General features: G+C 58.8%; 1 long non-coding RNA gene across 1 annotated transcript in view; it reads left to right on the forward strand.

Annotated features, from left to right (window-relative positions):
* Nucleotides 1-4,741: 4,741 nt before the first annotated feature.
* LOC144226560 (uncharacterized) overlaps nt 4,742-7,125 on the forward strand; it is a 5,482-nt gene continuing 3,098 nt past the window's right edge. Inside the window, exons 1-2 of the long non-coding RNA XR_013333679.1 lie at nt 4,742-5,715; nt 6,060-6,203. This is a non-coding gene — a long non-coding RNA (uncharacterized LOC144226560). The remainder of the gene's footprint in view (nt 5,716-6,059; nt 6,204-7,125) is intronic.

Consider the following 7,125-nt stretch of genomic DNA (forward strand, 5'->3'; position numbering starts at 1 on the left):
GCCACCCAAGTGATGTATGTCCTTCATGCCTGTCCACTTTCCGGGGTCCCCCCTGGCTCCAGCCCTGAGCTTTCCAGTCCTGACTCTGAGGTCCTTCCAGGAAAGAGCCACACCTCTGTACCACCCGCACCAGGCTGGAGTCGTGCCTACCAGACTCTCCTCTTGCTCAGTCTCTCTGTCCCCCTGTGTAGGGGGGTGACCACACTGTGCCCAGCCTCCCGCTCCTTCAGCAATGAAAGGGGTGGGAATTGAAGCGGAATTGTTAAATCCGTGAGGCTGGTGGGAATCAGAGGCCGAAACTTGCTCAGATGAGAAGGTAGTAGAACCCAGAGGGTAGGGAGGGGCATTTCCCGGGTAGGGGTCAGGCCTCTTCACCCATCCCCGGGGTGTGTGAGGCTCACTCTCATTCTGCAAACAGCTGGAGTATTCTCCCTCCCAGCTGAAGCAGGGCCTGGGGGAGGTACCCCCTACCCCCACCCCATGGCCCCCCAATTCTCTCCTTCCTTCTCCTTCCCCAACCGGAAGAGGACCAGGATCTTCCCGGGGCGCGCCCTCTGACATCCCTGGCTCAGAGATGCCATTCACAGGTGGCAACCTGGGGTCATGTGGCTTCCAATGTTCGCAGTTCCTGCTCGGCTTGTGGAAGCTGCTTCCTTCCCCAATTCCCACATCCCTACTCTCCTGCCGGGCCCAGGGCCGTGTCTGCTGGCGCCCAGCTGGGCCTTCCCTGCATCTCGCCTGGGCCAAGTACTTGGTGGGCTTGGATTCTGTCCCACCCACGCCGGAGGTACTACGTGATGGGTACTGGCTGCTTGGCTAAGTACTGGCAACACAGTGGGAAGCCGGTGGTGGGTTCTGCTCCAAGGTGCTCAGGACCCGGAGGAGGCCAGGCCAGCAGTGTGGGGACAGCTTTCAGGATCATGGGGACACTGCCCCAGGCGGGAGCGGGGCTTTCCGGAGGACTGTGACAGTGCTTCAAAGTGCTGTGTGCGGGGGGTGTGGGGCAGCTGGAGAAGGCGGCTTTGCAAGTCTGCCTGAGGTCTGGACTGTGAGAAACTGGGGCCTCTGGGCTTCCAGGAGGCGCGGAGACCACTTCTGAGGCCACCGGACAGAGCAGGAGGGCAGGACCCCAGGCACCCTGGGGCCTCTGACCGGCCTCGGCTGCCGCTCCTGTTCCGTGAGCGGCGACTCACTACCTGGATTGCCGGTCAGGTGGTGTCAGCACAGCGAGCAGAGGGTCCGAGCGTTGGGTCACACGGGACCTTTGATAAACTACCCTCATCTACCCTTCCCTTTGATTACATCATGCCCTCCCCAGTCAGTCACCCTAATGGGGTTGTGAAGGGTTGTAACAGGCCTCCCCGAATCAGGGGCCTATTGTCCAGGGCGGGGTGGCCTCGTGGGGCCCGTGGCCTTTTGCAATCATTGTGCAATCACAGCTTTGTGTGACAAACACTGCTCTTCACGTGTCCCCTCCCCGGCCCCTAAGGCTGGTGGCTTCAAGTTCATGATAGGGGGTCAAAGTCATAGAGCAGCATTAGGGTCCGTTTCAAAATGCGTGCTCTGAGTTACTGTTCTACGCTGGACCGAAACGTCTCCAAGGGCCAGCACTGGAGTTACTGGGATTTATTAACAGACACACTCGTGCCGCACCCCCTCCCCGCCAGCCAAGTCAGGTGGTGAGGCTGCTCAGGTGAAGGGGAGATGTGTGAGCGCTTCCCGGGGACCACATGTGGCACCGTTCACCTGCGCAGGGGGAGATGCCACCGACACGGCGCAGACCAGGAATTGCCCACCCCCGGCACCCCTGCGGCAGGGGAGCTTCGGCACCCAGCGAGGGCGCTGGGAACGTTGGTGGCATTTTGCTGGCCATGAGCCCTCCCCCTCCCCGCAGTGTGGCAGTGCCCACGGAGGAATCCCCCAAAATTCCTGGGGACAGAAAGGGGCAGAAAGTCAAAGCGGACCCTGTGTGCCGCCTGCTGGGACACACGGGTCCGGACCTCGCACCTGTCGCTGAGGCAGCAGCCCCGCATGCCTGCGATCAGGTGGTGCCTGCGATCAGGTGGAGAAACCAGGTGGCCTCCGCAGCAGCTCCCGTGGCCAAGTGCAGGGGGCGCGAGGGGCCCACCTCCCAGAGGTGTTTTAAACGTACAGGGCTTTGGCTCCGCACAGCAGAAGGTTCTGATCGGCCGCACAACAAGGCAACGATACTTAACCCTGCTAACTGCATTCTGGTTAAGATGGTTAAGTTTTGTTTTTATCCACAATTTAAAAATTACGAAAAAAAAAAGTCCTGTTATCACATTGCACACCTATTAGAAAGGCCAAACTCCAGAACCCCGACGATGCCAAATACTGTTCAGGACGTGGAGCGACAGGAACTTCCCCACGTGGCCGCTGAGAAGGCAGAATGGCACGGCCACTGTGCAAGTCAGTCGGTGGCTCCTTACAAAGCGAGACCTTCTTACCACGTGATCCGGCGAGATCCTCGATACTGACCCCGAGGTGATGCCACCTGACACCTGCGCACACGGGTTTATAGCGGCTTTGTTCACACTTTGCTGAAACTGGGAAGCAACCAACGTCTCTTGGTCGGTGAGTGAACTGTGCTACGTCCGGACGATGGAATATTCCCCAGAACTAAGAAAGAAATGAGCTGTCAAGCCGTGAAAAGACACGGAGGAACTTTGAATGCATTTTCACTAAGTAAAGGAAGCCAATCTGACAAGGCCACATACTGTAGGATTCTAACCATATGACATTCTGGAAAAGGCAAAACTATGGAGACAGTGGCTGCCAGGGGCTGGGAGGAGGGCTGGCGGGCGGAGCACGGAGGACTCGGAGGCCAGTGAGCCTGCTGTGCGTGGTACCCTAACCGTGGATACGGGCCACCACGCTATCCGTCCAAACCCACGGAGTGTGCACGACACCAAGAACGAACAGGAATGTTCAGTACGGGCTCCGGCCGGCGATGGTGGGTCGGTGTAGTAGGATCACCACTTGGCGGGGGCAGGCTGTGTATGGGGGCCCGGGAATATACGGGAACATTCTGTAACTTCTGCTCAACACTGCTATGAATGTAAAATGCGTGCACTGGGGCTTCCTGCCCGGAGGGTGGAACGTGGCCACGCCCCAGGTAACGGTCATTTCAGAAGCCAGTTTGAGGCGAGTCCTAGAATCATCACAAGTGCCTCGCTCAGTGTCATCAGCAAGTCAAAAGGGGACAGGATAAAAGCCAAAATGAAAAAGAATCATTTGCCATTGGGAAAATATTTTTCTCAAGATACGGATTTTCCAAGGTTTGTGGTTTAGCCTCTGACACCTGAAATCTATCAATTTCACTTGAACTGTGTTGATGCCAAGTCAAGACCAGACGCAAAGCCGCGCGGCTCAGAAGGCCGTCATTTCCATGCAGGTCCCACAGCCGCGCCGCACACCCACCCGCGCCTCCGTCCTGGCGAGCGAAGTGAGAAATGGGCCGCGCGGCTTGATGGAGCCATTAAAACAGAATTACTCTGCCGTTTCTGCAGCCCCAAACTGATGAGCACACAAGAACTCATTTATAATTGCTTATTTCTACTTCACAACATTCCTTCCAGGATTTCTCTTCTCTAAAAAAGTCCATTAGCATCGCATTATTTTTTTATAACCTTTAAAATTAATGTTGATTGGAACTCTGTCCTCATACCAACCTAAGGAAATCTGCCCGTCCCCACACGCTGGCCCGGCTCCACCTGCCCGGCCGGGCCGCGGAGGAGCCTGGGTCTGTGTCCTTCCCGGGGCGCTGCCAGGGCCACGGGGGGTCGGGGGGCCCGGACTCGGCTGGGCAGGTAGGTGGCGGCCTTCCCCCACGTGGAGCACAGGGGCCTTTGGGGGCTGGGATGGGGGGAGGAGGAGAGAGGTTTGCTTTATAGTAAACAAAGAAAAGGAAACAAGGTTAAAATGAAGTTTATTATTTTTTGATTTTTTTTTGTTTTTTAAATAAAACTGTTTGTGAAACAGCTATTTTATCCCCACGGCAGAGTGACCCCTGAAAGATGCACTAACCCCTTCTTAAGGCCTTAACAAGATTTTTTTTGTACTTTTTTCTTCTTTTTTTAAAACTCAGATATTTAAAAATTATACAATTTACAAAACAAAACAATACAACATAAAGAATCATGTAGCGTGGGGCTGCTCACCTGACAGGCCCCCTTTTCCTTTATAAAAATGAAAGCAAAAGAAAAAAGGGCTAAATGGGTNTGCCTGCCGGGCGCACTCAGCAGGGCGCTAACGGTTCTCACCGGCCACAGTGACCCAGGACATGGCTGTGACCTCGGGACATCTGCCAATTTCACCCCTCAAAAAGATAAAAATTTTAAAAATAATAAATAAATAGTGTTTCTGGAAATGAAAAAATTTATTTGTGTTTAAACATCATTCCCTCTCTCTTNGTCTGTCTGCTCTTTCAGCCCTGGGTCTGCAGCTCTCTGAACCGGCGCGAGGCAGGCTAAGGATCAAAGCCACACCCCGTCCTTTATGAGACCAGCTTGTTCAATTTCACACTTAAATTTCACTGTTATTGGAACAAATTTGGAGTTCTTTAACTAGAGAATTTTAAAATAGAATCAAAAGGGATAGCGCACCTTTCATNACCTGGAAGACAGAACCGACACTGGGTGCTGGGAACCTCCGTGCCGCCCTGCGGCTGACGGCCCCCACTCCGGGGGTCCGGCGGCTGCAGACCCCCCAGCANCCCGGCGAACGGAAGGAACCGAAGCCAGGAAGGAGCTCCCCAACCGTCCTGGGGGGGCTGCCCCGGCGTCGGGCCGCTCTCGGGGTGACGGCTGCTCAGGACCCCTCCAGCAGGGGCCCGGGGCAGTCCTCGCAGAGGCGGCTGCGCGCCGGGCCGATCTGTGGAAGAACCGCTCGAGGCCACAGCTGCTCACAGCTGACAAGAGCGGTTCCTCACATGACAAAGAACGCTCTCGGGCCAGCTCTGACGGGGAAGGCAGGGCCCCCTGCTTCGGCCCCCCTTCCAGCCCAGGCTGCAGGCTCAGAAAGACGATGCTGACGACACACGGGGGCCCGTGCGCCAGCGCCAGGGGCCTCCGCAGACTGTCCCCCGGGCCACTGCGCAGGCAGAGGTCTGGGAGACACGTGGTTTGCCAGGATCAGCGCAGAACAATCCGCGAAGCTAGGAGTGGTGGAGGCCTCCCCCCACCGGCTCCCTGCTGGTCGGAGTGCTCCCTTCTTCCTCAGCCCCCTCCGGGGCCCTCCTCCCCCTTTCTGTCCTCACACAACTAACCGGGAGGTAGGATAGTCAAGGCCGTCTGCGTGCGGGAGCTAAGAACCTTCTATTTAAAACCACCTGTGCATATACCCGCCCTTGCTGAAGAGAGAGGCCTAACTGCTCGGTGTAAAACAGGACGACACGGAAGACCTTCCGCAGAGACAGCAGGACAATGTCACCACACTCGGGTGAGGCAAGCTCCAGGACTCCAGCTGCCACTCAGGATGTCCACGGTGACAGTGTGGCTTCCCTAGTTCTGAACGTGGCCCTGGGCCCCAGAGGTTGCCCAACCCCTCTGGCCCACGCCCTGATCTGGCCCCCGCACGGGGAGACTCCACTCCCGGCCTCTGGTTTTCCCGAGGTGGAGGCCGCCAGGAGCGGGGAGAGAACCAAAGGTCCCCTGCAAATGTGATGACAAGGGCGGAGCTTACGGGATGACTCAGGTGACAACCAGAGCGGGGAAACCTTGCTGGGGACGCGGGGCCCCGTGCGAAGGGAGGACACAAGCCCAGGCACGCGGTGGCCCGGAGGCTGCTGACTGCCGGAGGAGCAGGCCCCGCCCCGGCCCCCAAGCTCAGATCCAGGCCGGCTCAGGCCCTGGGGCGCCTGGGGGTCTAGGCCGCTGTGGCCTTTACGACCCCTCCTGCCGTGGGCTCTGGCTGCCAGCTTTCCTAACGGGGACCTCTCCTCAGGGTCTGATGTCAGGCGGCTCTGAGTATGTGACACTTTGAATGTCAGGGGACCATAGCTTCTCAGAGTTGCTTCTAAAAAGCTGTTCCCTCGATAGGGGGCGTGGGAGAAAATTCGTACCGCTGCCAGCTACTGTGCCAGCAGATTTACGGGGACTTCTCATGAGGACACCGAGGCCTGACCCCCGTCTCAGAGGACAAGGCTGAAGCCGAGGGACCCAAAGCCACAGGGTTGCTAAGAGGTGGGACTGGGGCTCCCACCCAGCAAGGCCCTTCTGCCTGGGCCCCTGGCCCTCTGGCTTCGAGCCTCAGTCACCGCGTGGTCTTGTCCAACCGCGCGGTCCCAGGCAGGGAGCCAGGGGCAAACACTGAGCCAGCCGCAGCCACTGTGCCACGGCCTTTCGATGCCCTCCCTGTAAAAGGAGGCTCGGTGGCCGGCTGCCGGCGAACAGGCCCTCACCCTGGGCCCCAGCCCTCCAGGGCTCCGGCTCTCCTCCGCACCCTCCCTCCCTCCCCCTCAGCGGCACCTCTGGCCGCACAGGCACAGCCTGTCTTCTCTGACCTTCTCGATCGGAGATCGCAGCAAGAATCCACCACCTCAGCCCACCCTACCCGGCCCGTTTCCACCTGTGGGGGTGGGGCTGCGTGGCACTTTCCTCTCTGGGGTGCGCGGCCCCCTCTAACAGACTGCCTGCGTTGCCCGGTGCGTGCGCCAGGCTGGGGCACGAGCGGCAGACCCGGACACGGTCCCGTCCTCACTGGGACAGTCTCGGGAGAGGCGCATAAGCAAACAAATGAACAGTTCCGAATTAGCCTCCGGTTCCAAACTGGCCTCCGCAGGCTGCAGCCTGGGGGGAGGTGGTCAGACAGGGGCTCAGGAGGAAAGGCCTCATGAGGAAGTGACGGAGAAGTGGAGACCCCAAGACGAGAGGGGGCCTGTCACCGAAGACGGGGCGCAGAGTGCCCGGGCCCAGGGGGACGGCAAGTGCCAAGGCCCCCAGGGAGGAAGTCTGGCCTCGGAGGAGCTCACCGCACACCCCCACAGGCCTTTGGAGGCCCGGCTAGGAGTCAGCAGGGAGGGGGGGCGCCCGCGGGGGGAGGAGGCGGCCCGCCGGAGGGCTGGCTGCCCAAGCTGTCCCCTGTGGCCGTGCTGGCCCGCCGAGG

This window comes from Crocuta crocuta, unplaced genomic scaffold (genome assembly GCF_008692635.1).
Source record: "Crocuta crocuta isolate KB4526 unplaced genomic scaffold, BGI_CrCroc_1.0 scaffold143, whole genome shotgun sequence".
NCBI classification, from domain to species: Eukaryota; Metazoa; Chordata; class Mammalia; order Carnivora; family Hyaenidae; genus Crocuta; species Crocuta crocuta.